This window comes from Canis lupus, chromosome 23 (assembly GCF_011100685.1).
Source record: "Canis lupus familiaris isolate Mischka breed German Shepherd chromosome 23, alternate assembly UU_Cfam_GSD_1.0, whole genome shotgun sequence".
In the NCBI taxonomy this organism is placed as follows: Eukaryota; Metazoa; Chordata; class Mammalia; order Carnivora; family Canidae; genus Canis; species Canis lupus.
Window position 1 is genome coordinate 26399527 of NC_049244.1, and position 27181 is coordinate 26426707.

At 40.3% G+C, this 27181-nt stretch overlaps 1 protein-coding gene across 1 annotated transcript in view; it reads right to left on the bottom strand.

Annotated features, from left to right (window-relative positions):
* PLCL2 (phospholipase C like 2) overlaps positions 1-27181 on the bottom strand; it is a 185828-nt gene that overhangs the window by 73037 nt on the left and 85610 nt on the right.

Below are 27181 nucleotides of genomic sequence, written 5' to 3' on the forward strand. Positions count from 1 at the left end.
TCAAAGTTTCAAAATGAACTATAGAGGTTTTTGTGATCTAAATGCCAAGATAAAACATAAAAGCCAAAAGGCAGAGTATTTCTTTGCAACTGAATCCTCAGAACAATAAAGTGCAAAAGACATAAAAACTGTGGCAATTGTATCCATAAGATGAATTGCATCATAGCTCTTCCAAATCCCTAAAGCATAGATTGTGTTCTATCTATTTAAGTGAGTTGGCATGAAATTAAATTTGTAATCAGCCATGCATAAGGGCCTGAAACAAATGTATAAATTTCCTATTTTTCAGAATGAAGGTTGTCTTTACCTTTAAAAACACATATGTGCCTGTAGTAAAGACAACATACTAATTAAGTAAGGGAATTTTATAATCTTTATAAATTGTATCTCTAAGGTGCCACTAGTAAAAAGATGTCACAAAGATAAATGGAGGTGCTTATCCATTAAAAATATATATAGCATTTCCTCAACACTGTAATCTTTTATTCTGTCAGTCTTAACATGTTGATTAATACCCATCTACTACCTTCTAATTTATTACAATTGATACATTTCAGATTCATAGGTCTCTTTGTTACTAAGAAGAAAAAGCCTGTTATTAATTGCAAATCATATTAATAACATACTTAAGTGCTCACACACCCTCATCTGTGGGAGAGGCAGGGGCTTAAACACCACACTTGAGGCTTTAAAAACATTGCCTTGCTTTTCACAAGCCAGTCAGGTTTTGTTTTTTTGTTTTTTTGTTTTTGCCAGTCAGGTTTTGATGGGTAAGTTGCATCCATTGCAGACACACATGATGGTCACCCAAACACAGGCTGGTATAATGCCAACAGGGACTTCCCATACTGGAGACTTTCCTGTCTCTTCTTCCCCCTCTGTCTGTGGCCCCCCATTCTGTCCTTTTTGGAGCACACCACGGTCTCCTTCCTCCCCAACAGATGAAGCCACTGGCAAACACCAACAGAGGCATGTGCTTGCTTAGAGACCACACAGGAGAACAGATGTGTGAGCTTGTCCTTAACCATTTGATGGACCAGAATCACTGGCTGGAAGCTACAGGAGGGTCCCCCATCGCCCAGAGGAAGGGAAGACAGGGACAGAAGCCCTTGTGTGGGAGGGAAGGACAACTGAGGTTCAATAGCATGAGTTTCAGGGTCCCAACTTGCCTGACTCCCAGAATCTTTATCCCACACCTACTCATTTCTACTTGGCTTTCACTTTTCAGGCCAGCAGCTGACTCTTGAATGATGCGAGGGTTAGGAATACCATCCCCCACACAGTTGAAAATCCACGTATAACTTCTGATTCTCAAAAAACTTAACCACTGATGGCCTACTTCTGATCACACAGAGTTGGTTAACACATATTTGGCATGTTATGTGTATTACATACTGTATTCTTACAATAAAGTAATCTAGAGAAAATGTTATTAAGAATATTGTCAGGAACAGAAAACACATTTACAGGACTTCACTGTGTTTATTGAAAAATAAACTCCACGTGTAAGTGGACCCACACAGTTCAAATCCACATTGTTCAAGGGTCAGCTGTACTTGCGTGAGCTAAGCAGCTGCTCAGCAGCAGAGTCAGAATCTATTTTCTGTGTTATCTAATGTGAGTTAGTTTAAATTTAAGTGAAAAGTGCTACACATATGGTCTTTTTATCTAAAGAAAACAAAATGTATATAACGTATAAGAACTAATCATCTAAAACCAGAGGAAAAGACGTAAGTTTCTGCTGACATGAAGGTGCCTCAAAATATTTTCTCAAACAGTATAAATGCTGTTTCGGAGCTGGTTCTTACATTTTAAGCACTCACCATCTAAAGCTTCTGAGTGGTAAAAACAAGATAATGTAAACTTGGTCCATTGGTGCATTTCTGCTACCCTATCAGCATTTATTAACACCAAGAGGAGGAATGTAACACAAATGTTCAGTCTGGAGGAAAATTAGCTTTCAAAACCCCACCTCCTCCGTATCAACCCTGAAATGCTGAATTTTAGGTAAATGTAGGGATTCCAGCATGGAGACTGGGACACGGCACAACAGAAGAAGCGGATATACTATGAAAACAAAGTAGCCCTTTGTCCTTCTGGTTTGTTTTGAGTCAAATCATTTGATTTATAAATAACACTAAAAAAAGACCTGAGATCTTTATGTTGATTGAAGGGGGCCTAGGAATAAACTGGGTTAAAGAAATTTCTATCCTTAACAAAAGAAAACAAAACACTCCAGAAGCAACTTGAGGCCTCTTCAAGGAGCACAGCAAGGCTAGGTCATTCTTAAGCTCAGTAACAATAACTCTGAATTGAAGGAATAAGTCCTGCTGGGCACATCAGAGTTACCTTGCAAAGTTTTTCATTCATTGTTAAAACTTTGATGTGCTCTCCAAGATGAGCAAAAAGGAAAAAAATAAAGGATCTGGAGCAAAGTGGGTCACTTTGAAGGTCATTTTGTACAATCAGATGAACTGAAAAGAATAAAATAACTTGAAGAAAAGCTAGGTATGGCCAAATGTTGCTTCCCACTCACGTGGAAGTCCCCTTACTACAAATAAGAGAGCTACTTGACCCACAGTCTCCTCTCCTCACGGGTTCCCTCTTCCGTGCTGCCCTCTATTGTATTCCAAGAGCTCACCCTGGTCCAACTTTGGCAAAGAGTCTACAAGGGCACAGATCAGTTGATGGCTTGGGAACCTATAGGTCACTTGAGTGTCACCCACTTGAGCAAGTACAGTTAAGAGGATAGCTTAGAACGTGGAAAGCCAAGAGATATCGTCATTCCTACCATAACAAGAAAGAGCAAAACTGTCTAAAAAATCATAACTTTTTTTCTATTCATCAAAGAACTGTGGTCACAAAGCAACCAAGGGAATGGAATTCCAAAGAGTGACAAGCCCTTCCAAGGACAGACAAGACACAGAAACTGTTTCATGTTTGACAGAACATGGGAGGGAGAGGCCACCAGGGAGGCACATGACAAGTCAGCTAAAATTTTAAGGAATTCATAAAGGCCAAGTGTGGGCTAGTTTATCAGTTTACAGTAACTGGGAGCCCCAGATACAGGCAGAGTTGGCACTCATTTGGAGGTCTTCTTCATGGGTGCTCCTGAGAAATACTGGGGGCAGAGCAGGAGAGTGAGCCCCTCTGTAGGGCACAGGCATATGGGACAGATCGAAACTCTGCCTATTTCCCCGACTACCCTCCTACATTGAAGCAAAAGCCTTGAGCCACTGAGGGAAGGGCAGCAAGCCCGCTTTTTCCTAGGACCACTGGGGAAAGGGTAGAAGCGAACTCCATCGATCTCTATAGCCAGGTAAAGATCTGCTGCTCCAAGGGGTAGAATAACCTCTTGGACTTAGGATCCTGCACCAATAAAAACAGAATTCTACTGCTACCAGGAGAGAGCAGAAAACTGTCTCCTGCCCAAACTCAGCACAGATACTGGCAGAGCGTGGCAGATCTCTGGAGAGCAGGGCAGGAATGCTGGCAAGGTCTCATCCCTGATGCACAGGAGCATATGGCTGCCTGATAGTGAAACTAGACCAGGAGGACCAAGAATGCCCCTTGACCCCCAAAGAAGCCTAGCACCAAGAATAAGCAGTGTACCATGGAGGAGGGGCAAGAACATGGAGAGAGACCCCTTTCTCACACAGGCATTCACAGACGAAAGCTGAGGGCAGAGCAGAAACAGTGAGTAAACCCTCTGGGATGCCAACCGCCACCTAACACAAGGTTATGGTGGCCCACTGGTGGAATAACTTAAAAGCCAGTGGAATGCTGAAGGTAACAATGGTAATTCAAAACACAAAACCAGCTCAATTATTGACTAGACTGGCTCAACTTCCCCTACACTGATGGCCCAGAAGATGAAGAGGCATGTTCATTTCTAAGCATAAGTATTATTTACTTCAGTCTTTATTAAACATGATACCTAGCATTCAATCCAATTTACAGGACACACACGCATGCACACGCACGCGTGCGCACACACACACACATACACACCCTAGACATGTCACAGTCAAATTGCTGAGAAAACAATACAAAAAGAAAAAATTTTAAGTATATACAGAGGAGCACAAGAATTAAACTCAGGGCACCTGAGTGGCTCAGTCAGTTAAATGCCTAACTCTTGGTTTCAGCTCAGGTCATGATTATGGGTTGTGGGATCCAAACCCCACATCTGGCTCCTGGAGTCTGCTTGAAAAATTCTCTCTCTCTCAAAAGAAATAAATAATTTTTTTTTTTTTTATTGCAACTCAGGTGGATTACAGGTGATCCACTTACATCTAACCACAGGACATCTTGCAAATGTACTAAATTCTTTTTTAAAGTTATTCCCTTTTAAAGGCCTATAGTCCCTAAATTTTCCTATGCTTCCACAAAGGTGTCCCTAACCTAGATATAAGTCTCTAAAGGCTCACACGTGGGTTTCAGATGCCTTAAAAGACTGTGATTGGATTCTGAGAGTGGTATGAAAACCCATCCCTCTTCCTCTAAGAGGTTTAGAATTCTGGCCCTCATTAACATAAATCTCAGAAGGCAAAGAAAAAGATTATCATTTCCTAAAAGAGAATGTCAACCTTAAATGTTAAAGGCAAAGGATACGTGTTCTTCAGGGTTGTCAAGGAAATTTTAAGACTATCCAAAAGAGAAATGACAAATTGACAGAGAGGCAAGCAAAAGGTAACAACATAATTTCCTTTTGGGGATATAAGTAAGTAACAGAATTTCACTAATAACAACAGCTAAATCAATCAGTCACAGAAAGAGTTCTTATTTACAGCTGTGAAATGTTTTCTTAATTCGAAGGTAGAACAAAATAATCCAATAGTTTATAAACTTTCTAGTTTAGGAATGACCCACAGAAATACTGTAAGCCACAGGAGGCGAGCTACCATTGCATATTCTCTATACCTCAGTCTTCCCACTTGTAAAGCAGAGATTTAAAAAAATACCTGTGCCCCCCAATACGTGTTATTTACTTCATGGGGTTGTTATAATAATAATAATAAATGAGTTCACAGCTGGAAAGTGCTCTAAATGCTGCCTACAGTTTTGGACATCCTACTTTGAGATGCTGTTCAATAAATACATTTCAGATTGAAATTCTTTCTTCACAAAAGCAAAATAAAAGGGAACACTATCATAAATGTGCAATTGCAATATTCTAATCACTTAGCATTTGTTGAAAGTCCCATTCCAGAAGAGAGAGAATGAACACATTTCCTCTCTGAGGCTACTAGTTAATGCTGCTGTAGGACTTTTGAGCACAACCAAGTGGATGTGATACCCAAGATATATTGAGGAAACTGTCAAAAGTAGCCAGATGCCCTCTTCAGGGGGTTGCACCCCCACAGTTCATAGGGCACAAATAAACCATTTCTCAAAGTCTTTTGTTAATTTTATTTATTTTTCTTTTGTTAATTTTAAATCCCATCAATATAGTTAGAATTATAATTAAACTCACATGAATATTCATATGTAAAAAGAAAAATTTGTAGCAATGATCCCCATGTTTTTGTCTAAAAAATAATCAAATAACTTCACTCAAAGCACTTTCTGCTCAGAATTATTTAGATGATTCCTTTTACTTCATATGCCTATGTTATTTCCTACAGTGTTCAAAATAGCTACTTGCAAAGAAAATACATTTCTAATTCCTGTAAAATGAAGTTTCCAAAGTCAGGTTAAAGTTTCCAACTCATCTGATGTAATGGGTTGCATCTGCCTTGAAAAAAAAAAAAAATTGGGTCTTCAATTATGAAATCAGAGGACCATGGTGGAATACAATACACTCATGACAACACTCTTTGTGGAATATTTTCACTACCACTGAAATATTTATTCAAAGTAAATTTACAAAACCATAATGTACATCTGTGTCCAATGTAAACTGCAGTAAAATTCATCGCTTTTCTACAGTAATGAAAAACTTAATGGTGAACACTGAGCTCCTATAAACTATACAAGTGCTACTTTACATTCCAGTGAAAATATTGATGCTAATGAATTTTAATTTATGATCTATAATAATGGTACTTAAGTGGCCCACTTTGGTGTGAAAATTATCAGTATTTCTCAACTGTGTATATGGTAATTCCTTATTCAGCACATTATAAAGCCTGCTGACTTCCTATACTACAGAGCTATTTCAAGATGTGGTTACATAACTTTAATTGTTAATAACTGTTTGGTAAATCATATTGAATTTTAAAAGCCATGCAAGTTGAATCACATAATATGTAATCTTAGCTGCAAATATAATCAATTCTAATAGTTACTTCTCAATCACAATTTTTCTACCTAAATTGTGCTGGTTCTTCACTATTTCGGGATAGCATAAGAGGAAGAATTTATTTTCCTCACTTTTCACCCTTAAATCTGTCATTGCTTCACACTGAGGGGAAATGATGGCTACCTAAGGGTAGTCAGGAGTCAGAAGGAGAACTTCAGGGGCACCTGGCTGGTTCAGTTGGTAGAGCATGCAACTCTTGACCTCAAGGTTGTGAGTTCAAAGCCTCATGTTGGATGTAGAGATTTCTTAAAAACAAGATCTTAAAAAAATAAGAAGAAGAAAGACTCACAGAGACCTGTAAGCAGGCAGAGCTGCTGTGTTGGGCCACACCTACCACAGAGAAGGATGAGGCCCAAGTTCTTTCAATCAGAAATTTTAGTATTTCCACAAATATTTTAAAATTGAATTCTAAAAGGAAAATTGCTTCACAGACAATTTACTCTGCAATCATCTTGTTTATTATTTTCTATCTCATCTTATAGGAAAAACAAACTTCTTCCTGGGGCCTTTTTTAATCCAATGGTTTATTTGCATATGAAATTAGTGTGTGTGTGTGAACTATTAGATCAGAAAAAAAAGAGAAAATAATGAATCATATAAAAGGGAAAGTTCACTTCCTATAAAATATTATTTCAAGTTCCAAGTCATTCACAAGGCTGTGCTAGTCTGGCATTCAATGCTGTCTCTTCTCCAAACTCGTATGAAATTCAAAGTCTCTACCCTATAATTTAACACTTAATTATAGTCTTATTCAGTTCTCTAATTGTTTTATGTGGGTTAGCCTTATCTCTCAAGCAGAAAGTAAATTTTTTTGAGGGAATGGGCTATGTCTTACATTCTATAGCCTCTGGATAGACCAATGCTGGCACTCAGAGCAGTAGCCCCTTTTGATGAACTGGTAATCTATTTGATGATAAAGGGGTCAATTCAACAAAAGGATGTAACATTTGTAAGTATTTATGCACCTGACATAGGGGCACCTAAATATATAAAGCAAATATTAGCAGACCTGAATGGAGAAATAGACAGCAATACAATAATAGTAGGGGCCTTTATTTAATACCCCACTTTCATCAATAGATCATCCAGACAGAAAATCAATAAGGAGACACTGCCTTAAATGACATGTTAGACTAGAGAAATTTAGCAGATATATATACAGAACATTCCATCCAAAGCCAAAGGACACACATTCTTCCCAAACGCAGATGGAACATTCTCCAGGACAGATGATATGTTAGGTCACAAAATAAGTCTTAATAAATTTAAGACTGAAATCACATCAAGCATCTTTTCTGACTGCCATGGTATGAAACTAGAAATCAATCACATGAAGAAACTTGGAAATTCACAACTACATGAAGATAAAATAAAATGCGGCTGAACCAGCAGTGGAGTCAAAGAAGAAATGAAAAAAAAAAAAATACCTTGAGACAAATGAAAATGGAAAACAACACAGCAAAACTTACGGACGCAGTGAGAGAAGTTTAAGAGGGAAGTCACAAGCAATAAATGCCTACATTAAGAAACAAGAAAAATCTCAAATAACCTAAGTTTACACTTCATGGAACAGGAAAAAGAACAAATTAAGACAAAAGCTAGTCGAAGGAAGGAAATCACAAAGACCAGAGTGGAAATAAATGAAATAGAGACTAATAAGATGATGGGAAAGATCAATGAAACCAGGCGTTGTTTTTTTGGAAAGATAAACAAAACAGACAAAACTGTAGTTACATTTACCATGAAAAAGAGAGAGAGGACTTAAATACACAAAGTCAGAATTGGAAGAGGAGACATTACAACTGATAACCATAGAAATACAAAGGAGGAGTTATGTTAATTCTTCTTCAACCGTTTGGTAGCGTTCACCAGTGGAACCATCTGTTTTGGGGCTTTCCGCGCTGGGAGGTTTTCACAACTTTAAAGCACTTACTTTCTTAACAAAGTGTTTTTTGTACACTGGTCACATACTCTTATTACTGAGCATGCTTCTAAGATGTGTTTGTTTGTTTATTAAATACATGTGCTAGCTATGAACAGATTGTGTCTGCTAGGAAATCTTCACAAAATTAAACTGAAGTTCTAATATTTTCTTCCAGGCTTAGTCAACTTGGCAACTGCTGTTCTATATCATGAGCCCCAAGCTTAGTGTTTTGGCGTGGCAGGCTATGGAGACCCCTCCTTCCCCTGCTTTGCAGCCTTCAGCCATTAAAACCCCACAGGCCTTCTCCATGGATCCTCAGTCTCTACTTCACAGGGCTGGTCCTAGCTGAGGTGGGTGCCTCATGACTTCTCTTTCTTCTTGCTCTTCATCCAGACAGCCTCTGGATGGGTCCCTCAAACAACCTAACTCCTGGTGACTCTGCCCTCTACCACTTGTTCCACTCTGCTTTCTAGGAAGAAGGAATGACAAGTGCAAGACCCAAGTCAACTTGAGTATTCTGGTGCACAAAGGAGACCAACATGGTTGACATATAGTTAGCTGGGTAAGACTGGAAGGAGATGAAACCACAGAGAGGCAGAGGCTAGATCCTACAGAATCTTATGGGAAGGTGCTGAATTTAATTCTCCGGGTGACTTCTTGAAGGAGTGTGCCATGGTCTGATGTGCCCTTCTAGAACGGGGCCAGGTGGAGAGCGGATGAGGATGGGGTAAGGGCCAAGGCAGGGAGACAGCAGAGAGATAGCTCCAGGTGGGACCACGGTAGCTGGAGCCATGGCAGTGACGACAGGTAGGGAGAGATGGGGATGGCTGCATGACAATGTCAGTGACAGGGCAGAGGACATGAGCTGACGGACTGGAGGCAACACAGGAGAGAGCTGCCAAGTTCCTGACTTGATGAGTTGGTACATGATGGTGATGTCTAATGAGATGGGAAGACTGAGGGCTGAAGGGAGCTGAGGAACACAGCCAGTGAGCGTGGTTAACTCTATGAAGAAGGGAGGGAGGGAGGAGGAGTGTTGAGTCAGACTGAAGAATGTTCAGCAATGTTCTCTCCTGAAGGGGTTCACCCCTGTAAAGAAGGGAAATTAATGATGCAGGAGAAAGGGAACATATCTCAGAAGGAACAGAGTCCTTTGGGAAAGCAAGAGATGAGGTCATCATAAGCTTCCACCACAGGGTGGCCTTTGAGCTGGGTCCTGGTGGAAGATGAAAAGGAAGGGAAGGCTAACCAGAGGGAACCGCAAATGCAAAACATGACTTAGGAAAGAGCCTACAAGGTTTGAAGCCACTCCTGGGGCCTGGGCGCCAGTGAAGGGGAAGCAGGCCAGAGGAGGCTGGATGTGAGCCAGCACCTCCTGGGGAAGGTCTCCGAGTCTTGGGAGTGAGTGCTCCTGTGTCACAGACAGAAAAAATACAAATATGTACAAAACTGATAATCATGCGCATTTTTCCTATGTGTGCAAATACAACTCACCACCTGTTCCAAAAGGTCAAGAAATGAAAAAAGCCTCATTTGTTTTACAACTTTAAGAATCACCAGCCATTTATGTAGGTATTTGTTTCCCTTTGGCCTTAACAGTCTAATAAAACTGAGCTAAAGGATACATAGTGTTTAAACGTTATATAGTTTATCAACCCCCTGAATGAATGAACTCATCAAGTACTGTTTGAAACAGACAGGAACCTGCAAACTTCTAAAATAACTTTTAAACAGCTACAATTATCTCAAAATGAACAGTGCAACTGTTACAGTCCTATTTTTTTTAATTATTGAAAATTCTTAAAACTAAAATCCATTCCAAACTCACTGCTTTTCTCCTTAGATATATCCTATGCGAATAAAAGATTTTCTCACACAAACCTCAGCTTAGGTGGCACAGATACATCTTCACAATCTTTGTATCTACTTGACTTACAACAACAACATACATAGTTTATATCATGCCCATATATTTTTTTTTATTAAAAGCCACATTTGGGTTAAGAAATCAATAAAAAAGCCAATGCCTACATGGCAGGGATCCATAAGACTTGCATGCTGAGCCTAGAGCATTTGCAAAACAGAGCAGTGCCAATTTGAATCACAGAAGGTCCGGTTCTGCCATTTTCCTTAATCATCCCTATACCCTTTTAAAGATTTTTTTTTAATTTTTATTTATTTATGATAGTCACAGAGAGAGAGAGAGAGAGGCGCAGAGACACAGGCAGAGGGAGAAGCAGGCTCCATGCACCGGGAGCTCGATGTGGGATTCGATCCCAGGTCTCCAGGATCGCGCCCTGGGCCAAAGGCAGGCGCCAAACCGCTGCGCCACCCAGGGATCCCCCTATACCCTTTTAAAACCACAAGTCCCTTCCAGATTAATTAGCTCATCAAACTAAAATGAAAAGCAGTTTTAAAAACCAGTAAAATCTCATCATTAATGCATCTTAGATGGCCTATGCGGCCAGTGACCAAAGCAATTAAACCGCCTCAGTGAAATCCTGTGTCACCATTCCCAGCCCTCGTTGCTGTGAGATTTGGCAACTCAGAAAAAACAAGTCCCCAGTGCACAAGTGATTCCGTGAGGCTAGTAAAACATTCATTCTACAGCTTCCTGAACCTGGCTCATGTTTTAAATAATACAACCCAGAACACACTGTGCATAGGGGTCTCTACTCCATTTTGTACAGAACAAAAATCAAGAAGCTCAGGCAATCCTCCAAAAGTACATCCCATAAACTTTAAGTTTTGAGAGTTGGAACTAGAAAGGCTTTTCATTAATATGGTTCAGTATATGGGTGCGAAAATGAAATACAGGTATTTCTAAGGCATGCTCAGGTTTTCTACAAAGGTATAGCAGTTGACCCTTGAACAATACAGGTTTGAACTGCATAGATCCACTTACACGCAGATTTTTTTTTACAGCACAATCCTGTATTTCTCTTATGATTTTCTTAATAACAAATTTTCTCTAACTTACTTTATTATAAGAATGCAGTATATAATACACATAACAAACAAAATATGTGTTAATTGACTGTGTTACTGGTAAGGTCAAAAGTAGGCTATTAGTGAAGTTTTTGGGGAATCAAGAGTTATAGCTGGATTTTTTACTGTTTGAGGAGGCGAGGAAGAGAGGTAGTCAGTGGCCCTACCCCAATGTTGTTCAAGGGTCAAATGTATAATGAAAAAGGCAATAGATTTATGCTATCCGAAGAGAGACTGTATAAAGTAAACCTAAATACCACATTTAACTATGTTGTATTTTACTTCATTAAAGTTATCCGGGAGTAAAAAACAGGGACTAATTCTGAGTCTACTTGCAACCCAATCACTGAAAGCCCTTACTAAGCAGGAGGCCGCTCTTATTCCAGGAATCAGGCTGCTATACTCACTACCACTTCTGAGCAGTGCTGTAATTTCTGAGTGTGTCGAAGCTGACCCTTCAGTCCATTATGCAACTCCACACTGACTCGCTAAGTAAGCCCAACCTTCTCGCAGGGAAGACTTTCAGGGAGAGAGTACTGGGGAATGAAGCGGTGCCCAATGGAAGCCTCTCAACAAGAGGGTAAAGACTTGGGTCCCCAGCACCCACAGACCACCAGCAACTGGTGGATTCTATTTCTCTAAGGTGGAATGACATCTAAACTGGGACACTTCTGGAAAGAAAAGTGGGAATTGTTAATAAATATGCCACAAAAACAGGGGCAGTCCAGGGTAAATCGAAATATATAGTCACCCTACTTGAAAATGACCTTATTAATAATGTGTTAAATCCTTCCTAAGTGCCAGGCGCTCCAGATTCAGGTTTAGCCAAAGTCGAATCTCAGCTACCGAGATGATCCCATGCTGACTGGCAGGCATGCAGGCTAGCAGTTTGGTCTGTCTGGACACTTCCAGCATGTAGGCCTCACCTTGTCCGGTGTGAGAGCCCATCCTACCCAGGCCAGGAACTCATTTCCAGGTGTTTGTGAGGTGTAGCTTAGTCTTACCACCTTGACCAGTGGACAGATAGCCATGTGTACCTTTGGGCACAGTGTCTAGTCCTTATAGCTGCTTCTCCCTTATTTCCTGAGCTTGCTATGGTTTTCCCTACCCTCTGTCCCTTTGTATACCCATCTCCAGCCGGCGTGGCTAGAAATGAGTCCCTGCCCAGTTCCCAGCTGGCACTCCCCTTTCATCTGCATGGACCTTGCTGGGAGCCCAATGAGACCACCTGCTCAGCTTAAACACCAAGTTCTGGGCTCCCAGGACTCCCATACAGCCCTGTAGGCACTGACAGGGGCTTACCACACAACCTCAGATGTTGCCATTCCGATTCCGCAGAAGTTCTCAACTCCTCACTCTCCCACAGTCTGGCCTTCTTGCAAATCACACGGCATTGCCTGTGCAGCCCACAAAAGGAGAAGTGATCCATAAGACTTGCATTCTTATGGATGGATGTTATGATATTCTAGCCTGGGCAAGCATTGTGAAGAGTAGGTAAAGGGAGGGAGCCCTTCAGAAAGGGGATATAGTTGCTAGAAGGGGACACTGGAGTTGGGGTGTGAGTTCTTGAGCTGGAGCAGAGAAGTGAGGTGTGAAGCAAGGTAAAGAAATGGCTGATCAGAACAGATCATTTGCTTCAACGTGGATGGAACTGGAGGGTATTATGCTGAGTGAAATAAGTCAATCGGAGAAGGACAATCATCATATGGTTTTCCTCGCGCATGGAATATAAGAAATAGTGAAAGGGATTGTAAGGGAACGGAGGGGAACTGAATGGGAAAAATTAGGGAGACAAACCATGAGAGACACCTAGTTCTGGGAAACAAACAAAGGGTTACAGAATGGGAGGTGGGTGTGGGATGGGGTAACTGGGTGACTGGCACTGAGGAGGGCACTTGATGGGCTGAGCACTGGGTGTTATACTATATGTTGGCAAACCGAATTTAAATTAAGAAAAGAAAAAGAATAAATCAGCTCTTCTGGAGATCTGATCGCAGCTCCCTCCCCTCCAAACACACATGTGTTATGCAGCTCTCATTTTAAATCAAAACATGAGTGTTATTACACACATATAACATCCTCACCATCATATGTGTCACCATTGACAAAGTAGGACTCTATCCCAGCCACCTCATAATTCAACTCTCCAAGTTCAGAAATCCTTCATAAGGTTGCTCAGTTGAGTCTGTGGCTCATGGCGTTTAAGAAATGCATCTAAAAATTCGATCAGCAAAAAGTTTATCCTTTAATCTGATTTGATGCATCTCCCCTCTTCCCCCAAGCCAAATATGATGCAAAATTCACTTGGGTTTACTGGAAATTATAATGGCAATACAGAAATCACATCTTATCCTCTGAAAAGAGGAATTTTAGCTGAACCAAATTTATTCCAATTATAAATTTGTTTTTCAAGTAATTTAGTTGTGTGTCTAAAAGCATTACTGTAGAGCAGTTTTTAATTTAATAAGACTAAAACTTGAGACTGAGGGCTTTTCAGAATAAGATGGGTCTAGAAAAATGGTGAAATCAACTCTCTACATGGCCTGTATCAGCTCCCTCTGAGCAGACCTACGTCACAGTCATAGCCCATTAGCCCTAGACAAAATGGGAAGTGTCCTTCATGTAGTTAATACAATGAAGAGAATCAAGGGTAGAGAGTGACTGGAATAATCCGTGGCTGTCTGTAGTGCTCAGAGAGACCATCAGGATTTCATGCTCACATGTCACATACCTACACTTTTTAGGTCACATGGTAACTACTGTCCACCCTAATTGCAGCTGTTCCCTCAGGCAGGGGAGGTGGGCCAACCTCTGTTGAGCTACTGTCATGCACAGGTACTTTATGAACATTATCTCTTTGAATCCTCAACTTTAAGGCAGGCCCTGTCACCCCCATTTCAGGGGTTAAGTGATTTGCCAGGCAGATGGCTTCCTTCTCCAACCCTGTTCTACTCTGCACAGCCAGAGAGCCAGCCCTCAGGGCAGATTTCTTTGGATCCCAAGTCAGCCGGATGACCGCTGGGTTACTTCCATGAGCTGTGGCAGAGAACCAGACCCTGGGCAGGAGGAAGAGCAAGGCTGGGTGGGTTTCCATCTTCCTTTCTCTGCAGGGGAGGGGCTAGCAAAGGCCACATTCCCTCTGAGGTCCCCATGGCTCCTGGACTCAGGGACCGATCTACACCGTCTCTCCAACCTGCCCAGAGGGATGGTTTTCTGCTGCTGCTAATCTCTGGCTGGCTTCACCAATCCCCTCATTTGGCTTTGTGGTTCTTCCAGCACCTGCAATAATTCTCTGGATTACATTCTCAAAAAAAATGCCGTTGTTTGTTTGTTGGGCCTAAGTGATTCAGTGTTCAAAGCTGTAGCTGCTAAATGCAAAGCCAGGTCCCTCCCACTGCCCTGGCCGGCCTACTTTGCCAGCCAGGGCAGAGCTCTCCCAGGTCCCCAGGGACTGGCTGCAGGCCTCAGAAGGTCAGTAAACCTCTTGAAGCTTCAGTCACTGATTTCATGAAATGAGGAAAGTAATTATTTGGCCTTAATTACTTTCAAGGGCTTGGTAAGGCATGGGTGAGATGCTAAATGTGAAAGCACTATGTAGGCAGACTTAACCAAGACTTTTCCATTACAAATCTTCAGGTCTCATTTACTGGGATTGCTGAACAGAGGAAAAGGAGCTTACTTGAAATCCATCCCCAAGTTAATCTCACACATCTAAATGGTTAAAAATTACACAGAGCTGCCTTCTAAAAGCTCACTGGATAAGCACTTTGTCCTCATAAAGAAAGGAAAGCGGGTTGGCCATGGTGTCTATTGCTTCCAAGGGTCTCGTCTGGCTGCCATGGCCTAGGGCTGGTGTGTGCACCACCACTTTCTGTGTAACTAACTCTGGTCTGCTGCTTTTGAAACATGGACTACGTAACAGTGCCTGCTTCCTAGGATTGCTGCTCAGTATTAAACAATGTAGAAATCACATAACATAGAAATGCTTACTGAAGTTGTTGATACCCTCGGTCAATGTCAAATGTAATCAATGTGGTTGATCTTATCACTACTATTCTAACTAACATTATCATCATTCTCTCCTAAGACAAGCATTTTACAAGGGTTTGGTCACAGCTTCCTCTGCTGCCAGTATCACTCCCAGGTAAGTGGTAGCCTCAGCTATGCTTTCTCGGACATCCTTACCCACATCAAGCAGTCATCATTATACATGAGAAGGATGGCTTTCCTTCCCATCCCTACCTCTTCCCTTTCTTATATTTCTATTCTAAGCACCCGGGAACTTTGGTTTCATGGTTTTGTTTTTGTTTTTTTGTATCATACCATGACAGAAACAAACTGTACCATCTAGCACCGTGTTTACATTGTTTACGTAATAATAGGTTAAAGGGCTAATAAAAAAACCATAGTACTCTGATTTCCTATCCTGTTAGTCTTTGATTGTTATTGTTTATTGTGGTTATAAAATGAGCATTTATGGAGAAAATACTGAATCGTTTTTGGGAGATGGATACTTTCCCTTGGTGATAGCACTAGAAGAAAGTGGAGACTATCTAGATTAGTGGTGTCCAAAAACAGTATAAGTCACATATGCAATTTAAAATTTTCTAGGGATCCCTGGGTGGCTCAGCGGTTGAGCATCTGCCTTTGACTCAAGGCGTGATCCCGGAGTCCTGGAATCGAGTCCCACATCGGGCTTCCCGAATAGAGCCTGCTTCTCCCTCTGCCTGTGTCTCTGCCTCTCTCTCTGTGTCTCTCATGAAGAAATAAATAAAATCTTAAAAAAAATAATAATAAAATAATAAAATTTTCTAATAACCGCCTTAATATAAAAAGAAACAGATGAAATAAACAATATTTTATTTAATCCAAAATACTACCATTTCAAACTGTAATCAATATAAAAATTATGAAGACACTTTGCTTTCCTTTTTCATACTAAGTCCCTGAAACCTAGCACAGTGCACATTCACAGCACATCCCAATTCTGACTGACCGCGATGCTGTACTCAAAAACCACAGGGATCTAGGGCTAATGCATCAGACAGTGCGGGTCTAGATGACAAGCTCCTTAAGCAGTAGGGACTTGTCATATTTTAATTCTAAACTCCCCCTGACATTTCTAGTGTGGTGCTTTGCCCAAAGCAAGCAGTCAGCAAATTTCAGTTGATCTTGAGAATGAATGGCTGGAAAGAAGGGCTGTCACTCATAAATATAAGCAAAGCCAATATAAATTTCTTGGAAGAAATAACATTATGTGGGTCTTAGACTTTAAAACATGACAAATGAACATCATTGCTAAATAATCCCACAATGTTCACTCGCTGTACTATCACCCCAAAAGCCACATTATATATAGAGAAAGCAAGGTTAGCTGTTCTCTAAAAAGGGGGGGGGGGGTAAAATTTAAAAATGGTTCCAATCAGATCTCCATAACAAAAGACCTCAATGAATCATCATATACTATTAAAATGACTTCCTATGTCTTGTAAGACCCTATAATGTATGCTTATTAGATACAGACATAACCTGAAAAGACCTTAAAACTAACATTGCAACCAGGTAATTTATGGAAATGACAAATACCTTTTTTTTCCAGTGTTACTAAAAGCATATTTGACTTGAAAGTTTTGAGGATTAATAAATGCAAATTACAGTTAACTTTTACCTACTAGATACAAACAAATCAACTTACTCAGTCAAGGTAAACACTTAAAAAATGACTTATAAAAAAATGACTTATATTTCCTGAAGGCCACAAAAATCACAGTGTTTATAGAACTACGATACAAATACAGCCACAGTTCAGAAGGTAGCTCCTTCTGACTTGTGGTACAGAAATCCCATATGTCAAGTCCCTTTTGACTACCAAAGCTGTGGCCTACAGAAACACTGCAGCCTGTGATAGCTTCTCCACAAAATTCAACGGGCATCCCATTCCCCTCAAGAAAAGGAAATGGTAAGCCTCAACAAAAGTTGTATGAAACTGCAAAATACTTGGTGTATCTTCACTAAGATTGTGAAATGCACCTCTAAGGAAAAGTCAACTAGCACTAAAGGCACTTGTTTCTGTGGGCTTTCTCTGGGGAGACAAAAAAGCCTCTCCTCTACCAGGACAGGATTGGGTGTTGCTACCTCTAAATACACTTCAACCAAAGGGATTAAAAAAAAAAAAAAAAAAAAAAAGACATTTTGGTGTGCCTGGCTCTCTGTTAAAGCTCCCGTCTGCTGGGTATGGGGGACCTGAGGTGATTCAACCAACTGTGGTGCCATCGTGCCAATGAGAAGCTCCATGGCCATAGGGGTTGCTTTCTGCTTATAGAGAAAAAAGTCCTCATTTAACTGAAACTTGACTTGTTCAACCCCGTAGAATTTCCATTAGATCCCAGGCTTGACAGATTTACGGTTCTGTGGTTACTAATAAATACCAGTGTTCAGCTAGCCTTTAACATTTCTATCAACAAAATTCTCATAAAACACACAGCTAATAGCCATATATAGCATTTATTTGGACAAGAACTGGCAGAGTATATTTACTTCTTCAATTATTACATTTACTTTTAATTTTCAATCTGATTGAAGATTGTTTGTGCTGTCTTTACATGAAAATAAACAAAGCTTTAAAAAAATTTCCATGATGATAACTTTTGAACATTTACACTTTAGAGGAAAAGAAGTGGAGAATACATGAATCAAAATTTATGTCGGTATTTTTTAAGATATATTTTTAGGCTTATCAGTTTTTCTTGAGAAGCAGTCTTTGCCTTTTAGTCGCTTAAAAAATTGTTGACATCTTTTGAATTTTATCTTGTGTCAGTTTTTCACATATTGTCCAATTTTAAACACAGATCTTTATATTGCTGTATAGCCACTTGAGCGGAGCCTGTGTTAATAAATGTCACATATTTTTTAGTAACTCAATAATGTTGATGACAAATTTCATATTGCTGACAACTTGTCACTTGCTAAAATAATTAGTTGTCTACCTTAACTTGTGACTTTCATTTACTGAGTAAATATTTACTGAGAGCCTGCCATGTGCCAGATGTTGCTGGGCCCTGGGTTTACCAAGCAGAAGGCTGTACTGGCCTTCCAGGCGCTCGCGGTGCAGAGGAGCTGCTGTGCCTGTCTTCAAAGCCTCGCCTGCCAGGTGGCCTTCCTGCATTTCAGCAAATGTGAGAGGTTAAAGGGCGCTGGCATTAACACCTGAGAGATACAGGTCCAAACTCTGGTTCTGCCTGCCAGGAGTTGATGGTCACGGGCTACCAGATTTGGCCTCTGTCAGCCTCAGTTTCTTCACCTTACCCAAGGATAATGATTTATTCTACAGAGTTATTTTAAGAGTCAAATGAAATCAGGGAGCCTGATTCCTCCATCCTGAGTTTCTCTGACAACTGACAATTTTTAGGTTATCATTTGCTCTTCCTCCATTAGAGCTTTAAAACCAGTACTACCATGCCCACAACAGGAGCTGAAGAACCCCTAAGGGTGCGGCCCTTCCATCATGGGGTGATTTACCCCAGAAGAAAGACTGTAGGGCTAGGAGGGAACTAACATAGTAATAAGCAACTGCAGCATGCCAGGCCAATGCTAGGTCAATCGTATACGTTACCTCGTTTAAACTCCATAATCACTCCAAGATTCAGGCAATATTATCTTCTACCTACTACGAAGAAACCCAGCACTCAGGGAGGCTAGGAAGGTCCACAATGATGAAAATACAAGTAGCCCAACATCATTTCTCATGACTTCTCTTTTGACTTGCAGGGCCATAGAGCTCCTCGTTTGATAGATACCTGGCTGGTTGCTCCCTACAGCTCTTCTGTCTGTTCCTACTTTGTTAGACAAGATCATCCTCCCGCAGATTAGAATTCCCTATGTCTTGGTTCCACTAGCTGCTCCTACCAACATCTCTGAGGCCGCTCAGACCCATGGATAGCTCATGACATCATAGCTCCATGAACCATCTCATTTTTTTTTGTTCTCCTCCCCTTGGTCTCTCCAAGGGGCTGCCAGGAATGTTGAGAACTGTCCTTTAACACTATGACTCCTTTGTCCCTTTCACAAGTTCTCAGAAATTGCCAGTGGAAACAAGTGAACACTCTTTTATGCCAAACTCCCCATCTGTTCTCACTAGGGGTGAATGTAGCCCATCTATGTCTCCATACTCAGAGTGACTATAAAGAGAAAGGTGGCCTTCCAAAGCAAGGCAGAAGAGTTGTTATCACTCCTGACAGTGCCTAAGCACTGTAACAGAGAGCTAACAACCTTCGATCCTTTCATATATTCCCTTGTGGAGGCAAAAGCACATGGAGTACACAAATTAAGCATTGACAAAACCATATGATTCTCAGTCCCCTAAGGATATAAACTAAAAGTGACAGTGAATTAGAATAATAAAGCCGAAGTCTCCCTCACCTCCATTCTTCAATGTTTCAATGTGTGTAATTAATGGAATATTATACTCATCAGGTATATTACTAACTTTAGACATAACACATCCCAGTTTTATGCTTTCTATTTTGGATTTTAGTTGAGTTTCAATTTAAGAAACAATTAAAAGCATCTTGAGCCAGGTACCATAAAAGTACTAACCAGTCAAAAGGTTTAGCAAAGGCTTCCTAGGGGACTCCTAAGCCTTAAAACAGCTAAAACACAAAGAGGTCAAGTTACCACATTCTTTACTGAAGAAAAGAAACAACTGAAGGAATTCCATGGATTTATCTCTTTGTAAATGATATAATCCTACATCCCAAAATCAGAAATGAACCTACCTGTACTTCATGAAAGCAATCCATCTTAGCTTCTTTTAAGTAATCTATTTATGCCCAAAATTGCTGGCATGGGTCTGATTCTTAAGTCATAACCCTTAAATCGTAACTCTTCTTTGCCCCCAGTGGTGACACCCTCTTCCTTCTGACTTTCTATGTCAATTATGAATGATCATTACTCTCACTTCTAATCTATGGAGATCAGAAGCTAGTAGATTACCCAAAGAGGAGAACCCTGGAAAAACTCACTTAAAAACAACAAGCTCTAACACTCTTGCCCACATGGAATGCCTTGTAATCAAAGAAACAAGGAGATGATTTATAATTTAATAAAACTTTATTTTTCCAGCATTCCAGACCTTCACAACTAATTATATATGCACTAAGAAAAATCAGTCAATGAAAGGAAGACCCAGTGAAAATAACTAGTGGTAGGTTAGTTTTATTCTTAGAACTATTAGACTTTCATTTCTTCTTTAAAAAAATCATGATCTTGGGGCTCCTGGGTGGCTCAGTCAGTTGAATGGCTGACTCTTGGTTTTGATCAGGTCATGATCTGAGTCAGATCATGAGATAAAGCCCCACTTTAGGCTCTGCACTCAGTGGGAAGCCTGCTTGAGGATTCTCTCTCTCCCTCTACTCTGACCCTTTCCCTCCACAAGCATTCTCAATCTCCCTCTCTCTCTTTCTAGAATAAATAAATCTTAAAAAAAATAAAATATAAAAAAATCATAATCTTAAAAAACAAATTAGCTCTGTTTATGTAATTTCTCATAAAAATAAGTTTTAACACCTGTCAATGGGGTCTTATCATTTAAGCTTTAAATATTAGAAAAGAAACACCCTCCACATATTTAAGTGTGAAGACCTAACATGGCTTTAGGCAGAAACTGTAGAATTATCCCACTTCCTATCCTGGTTGTAAACAACAATTTACCTAAATGGCTGAAAATAAATAGTTTTCATATTCTGACTATCTTTACAATATATGGAAAAATGTAGTTTGCTACATTTTGTACCTCAGGGTACACAATCATACAGATGAAAATGTGACTCCAAAACACAATGAAAGCCTCAGACATATTCCACATCAATGAAGGAATAAGAATTTGCTTAAATGATATCTTACTTTTCTCAGTAAGGTAGAAAAAGATCTGTACAATGAGAATGCCTCTGTCCCTATTAAAATCATCTCAGTTTAAATTAGTCCTTGCTAGCTTTAAAAAGTACATTAGTCTGTGGTGGACAATTCCGGCCACTTTGTTTTGTTAGAGCATAGCTTTAAAGACGCTGAAGCCTTTCTCCCATGTGGGTCATTCTATTCCCAGAGAAGTCATTAGTTCTACTTTGAACCATGGCCACAGACCATAGACTTTTGAACTTGGATGGGCATTTTATAAATCCAAAGGAGAGTCAGATTAGAGACTGTGGTTGGATCATGAGTGGTCCAATCCTGAACAACAAGCATCCTTTAACAACAGCTGTGCTAGATGTGTGTACAACTGGAAGGCAAGATGTACTAGCAAAATCATCTGTGTGGGAGGGGTGAGACCTGGAGGGATTTTTTTCCCCAAAAATTGTTCTTTAATATATGCTTTAGATCATCTTTAAGTTAATACAAGAAATTTAAAGACATAAAAAGATGCTACTGCCATGGAAAAACAACTCGAAGTGAAGGCCCACTCAGGGTAGATTAACAGATTAGCATTTGCATCAAATACAGCAATGAAGACATGGGTGAGGATATAGTTATGTAAAAATAAAATATACTTACAGATAAAGTAATTTTGTGCCATTGAATAGGGAAGAATGGATTGCATTTTTGGACACCCTCACTCTGGCTTTCTTCTTTTACCAATACCATGTTTTTATGTTCTGATAAGAAAATGTGCAGCTGTTGAGCAGCTTTTCTCCTTTGAGGAAAGAAAGGAGAAGAAAGCTAGGAAATACAGCAAGAGTGGTCAATGCTGTTAACAGAGGAAGTCGCTTCCTCCTGCACTAGGGAGCTCCACGTCAAGAGGAAAATGAGGACACAACTGCTAGATACTAAGCACTAAATTAAACCGGGCAGGTCCAAACAACCTTTCACACTTGCTTTCCAATTCAAAATGGCTGGAAAACCCTCTGTCCAGAGTGCATGTTTCTGCCTTGGCTTTGGGTCACATTCCCGGGATTTGATAAATGGAGTAGGTGCCAACTGCTGCATTGATGATGATAAATACCAATTCCTTTACCCCAAAACACATATACCCCAGAACAGGAAAAGAAAACAGAAATGGCAAGCCATGCAAATGCTATGGCTGAGAAGCTCTCATGGAATTCTCTCAGGCAGGCAAACAATGGCTCATCAAAATTTGCAAAAGTCTAAGCAAATTGGTATGATGATCCTAAAGAGGAAAGAGACCGGCTGAAGAAAAAAGGCACAGTGGGGAACAGGCCTTAATTTTATAGTTTGGAAGAAAACTTATGTAGCATAGTCACATCAATTTATCCAAGTTTTACAGAGGGCTTCCCAGGTGCCATGGACTTTTCTCATGTACTCTGAGTTTTTGGATATGAAGCAAATGCACTGTCTGCCTCAGATGTTCCCTCCTTCCACCACTTCCATAGGGATGAAAGTATTAACCAGAAAACATATTTTTAGAAATGTGTATCCTGCCTACTTATAAAGAATCTGAAGTGGCATATGGTTATAGCATAATATAAAAGAGGATAATTTGGGGTGAAGAAAAGAGAACATCTAAAAAAAAAAAAGCTTTAAGATAAAATGTCACCATACACCTGAGGTGAACAAACTGCTATAGTTAGATATGAGGCTGTTGTGACAGAAAAGTCACAAATGACAATACACAGGATTACGCATCTTTTACTGTCCAACAAAATTAAACAAGCAAAAGTCCTTGCTGAGATTCTTCCAGAAACTAAATTCAAGATGCAGCTCATCACATGGTTCTTATATAAAGAGCACTGTGGAAGAAAGTGGGTGGCAAGTGCTTTTCTATCTAGGAAAGACCCAAAGAAGTGAAAATTAACAATTAAATTAACCTTCAAGTACAGTCTCTGGACATGATACAAACAAAATATCAGTCTTTCGGAAGATGGACCTACATTTTTTTTTTGGAAGATGTACCTACATTTGAACCAAATAACCAAAATCATAGACACCTTCACTGCCATTTTAAACTCCACATGATGCCCCATTAATATTGAAACCTCTCTTTCTCGTAGACAGTGAAAAAGAGGACAGAGTCACAATTTTAGTCATAAGATTAACGTTGACTTTCTTTCTTTTTCCTTTTTTACTGCTTTTTCCAAACCTTCAAAATAAAGCTTTAACATGTTATTATTTTTGATAAATTGATGAAAAATTTATTTAGATTCAAATGGAAAGTAAACTGGGAAAAACGTGTTTTTTTTTTATTTCTGCTGCCTAATCAGTATATTGCCAATATATTATTAAAATAAACATATTTCCAGCAAGTACAAATTATGACAATTGTAGTTATGGGTAATTGGATAAATTGTACTTTTTGAAAGTGGTAGTTCAAATTAAACCAACATCACCAAAAGGATTTATATATGCCGAACACCCCGGGGTGGGGAGGAGAACACATCCGTAAGAACTAAAATATCTCAGAGTTCATGTCTCATGTTTAACTGAGGCTTTTAGTCGCAAAATAAATGTGGCTTCTGTCTCTATAATGTATAAGTCACATCATCAGATGATTGTGAAATGTTAGTCAAATTCAGAGACTCCAATTTGGGTTCACAATGGGCCAGAGGCATACTATCCAAAAAGTAAGACAAAAACAGAAACAAATTACTGATGCTGTTAAAGAATAAACATTCCAAAGACAAGACTTCATCATTCCCCACAATTGTCTTTTCTGGACAGTTCTTCTCTCTGGGCAAGTATCAGCTAACAATCCTAATAGAACAGCCAGGGCTATACATGAGTTTTCCTACACTTTGGCATAGGGTAAGAATCTGGCTTCCTCTCTGCCAACTTCCTAATGTGAAAAGAGTCATTTTCAATAAGTTTCCGACATTTAAAATTGTTGCTAGGATTCTGGGCTTGTTGCACTGACATAATGTCGTCTGGCATCTGAGCTTGCCAATGCTTCCACAGCGAGAAAACTAATGAGTGTAAGAGTGTCCTGACATCATTACATCCCCAAGAACACCATGGCCGCCAGTACATCCCTAGTTGGAATATTCTTGTCCCTTGAAGTGGTGATATTCAGGCTAAAGTTCACTGAACTGCAAAAGAACTGCTGGCGGGCTCCTGCCTACTTTCTTTCTGTACCTTTTATATCTTTCCCCCTTCTCTCTCCTTCTCTCCTGTTATTGGACTAAAAGTTCCTCATTGGCAACTAACTGCAATAATAAGAAAAACGGAGTTCCACATTGCTGTCACTGGTCCCCATGGCAAAACATCAGGAACTAGTTTGTAAGCATTGATAAAAATGAGGCCCACTGATAAGAAGTCACAAATATTTTTAATCTTACAGCCATTCATTTTAAACCTTCAAATGACTGTGGGTTTCTTTTTGTTTTTGTTTTACTTTGGTTAACTACCCTCTTATCAACAACAAAGCAGGCAGGAAGGATCGCCAGCTCTTCCTCTGTCCTCTGACTATATCCCAAATACAAAAAGAAAAGTTTGAGATTGTCTGGAAACTGGATAATCAGCTCACAATAAGAATGTAGTGGCTGAATAGATTGCTAACATATATATCAAACATGCAAAGGCCTGCTGCTGGGGGCCCTTGGAATCCTACTTCATTAACACCTGTAAAGTGCAAGGTACTGAGCAGGTATGCAATATCCATTGAGGAGACACAGACTCTGTCCTCCAGAGTCGTTTACCATAGACTAAGAGAACACACATGATATCATAAGAGAAGTCATAAAAGGGCCGTGATGCTTTGCAGACAGTAAGCATGGGGTCCTGGGGAAGCACCTGAGCTCCTTGTCTCCTGAAGAGTAGATTTCAATTGGTAAAAATGGAAGGAATTAGCAAGAAAGGGTATCTCAGGGGAAGGAATATTCAATGAGTGGAAATGCTGTCAGGGTGACTGTAAAGGGAGGCTAGTTTGGTGTGGCCTCGGTGCAGGCTATGGGAGGGGAACAGTGAGAGTTGAGGCTGGAAAGGTAATTTGAGGCAATCACAGGAACCATGAGTGCCAGCCAAGAAGGAAGCACTTATAGGACTATGTTCTAGGATACACTAGATTGAAATTCCCCTCTAATCAGGGGGATGGGGAGGCAAGAAGGAAATACAAATCATAATGTGAAATGATGTGAAATAATTCACTCAATAAATACATACTAAATGGCTATTCTAATACTTGGCACAGCGCCTTGAACTTGGAAGACTTCAATACTTTTCAAATGAATAATGTCCATTATGTACAAGGTTCAGTACTAAGATGTTAGACATTACAGAGCTACCAAAATGAACAAATATGGATTTTACCCTTCAGGTGCTTCCATCTATATATATGGGCCCCAAAGGAGTCTGGGACGCTGACTGGTACCAATAAGGGTAACCTTTTTAGGAGACAATGATCTATGATAAGCCAGCACCCTCAAATCCATGGTAGAGTGTGCCAACAGAAGACTCAAAGTTCAAGAAGTAGCTAAAAATTAAAATAAGTAAGTCCCACAGATAAGGACAACACACTCCTCTTTCCCCTCTTACCACCATCTTTTGAGGGTAAATGCTTACCTAATGACCTTCATTCCTTTATGAGATGACAGTATTCCATGAACATTGTGGTGATGCTTAATTTTATGTACCAACTTGGATGGACTGCTGTTTGGTCAAACACTGGTCTAGATGTGGCTATAGAGATATTTTTTAGATGTGATTAATAATTACAATCAGTTTATTTTAAGTAAAGCAGATTAACCTCCATAATGTGAGTAGGCCCCATTCCATCAGTTCAAAGCCTTAAGAGCAAAGATTGAGGTTTTCCCAGGAGGAAGGAATTTTGTCTCCAGAAGGTAATACAGAAAACATGCTTGAGTTTCCAGTCTTCAGACTCATGACTGCAACATGAGCTCCTACCTCAATCTCCAGGCTCCTGTTGGCTTATTCTATGGGTTTGAAAAATGCCAGCCCTGACAATCACTCAAGCCAATTCCTTAAAATCAATCTCTCATTCTCTCTCTCTCTCCCTTTATATATATACATATACATACATATGTGCATACACACACACACCCTATTGATTCTGTTTCTCTGGAGAATCCTAATATAATTGTGATCTAGATGTGGCCTCTTCTAACTATCCTTTTTCTTAAAAGCTATTTGAGGGGTCCATTTTGTTCCTTTGCCCATTTTTTTCCCAGAGAGAATCACCCAGATGAACAAGACTCAATGTTTCCTTCTCCAATCAGTTCATTCTAAAATGGGATTGAGGCCCTGTCAGGTACCATATGCTCAACCAGCAGCAGCTCAGCCACACCAGACCTAAGCCAAGGAGAACAGGCCTCCTGAAAGACTGGCAGTGGCTGTCCGGCTGGCAAGAGGGGTCTGAGAGAGGGTGGCTGCCCCAAGGTGAGGGCATGGCACCTGGATGAACTTTGCCCCCATCACTCAGTTCAAAAGCTTCCTTTTCCCAATTCAGTCACCCTGGACATCTGCCCAGCTGGTCTCCAGCCATTTAGCTTAGGACACATCTTTTCACCTCACCCCTACCCCCAGCCACCTGGAAGAACCTTCACGGTGTAACTCCAGAATGTGCCTGGGTCTGAGCATCCTATAGCCTAGAAGCCCTACAACAAGTCCCACCCTCCCTGGGCCTCTCAGACCTTTCTGCCAGCGTGAACAGTCAAGAGAGGTATATCCACTGGATTCTGTAATTTGGAAGTCTGATCCTTCACAGGAGTTCAAAACTATTATAACAAAAGCTCTTAACAAGCTATTGTGCTCCATACCAGATACTGAAAGCAGCCACGCCTACTACCTAAGAGAGCAAGGGCCTGAAATTGGAGTGATTCTAGGCTTCAGTGACCTGGTCCTTGAAGAAATGAATGAGAAATCAAATACCAGCCTCAATCTCTCCTCATTACTCAAGAAAGGCCCCCAGGACTTCCCTGGAATGGGCCAGAAACAGGCCCTGTGAGACATTTCCACTTTTATCAAGGGTCTGTCTTTCTACCTGTGCCCCAGTGTCATCTGAGGGA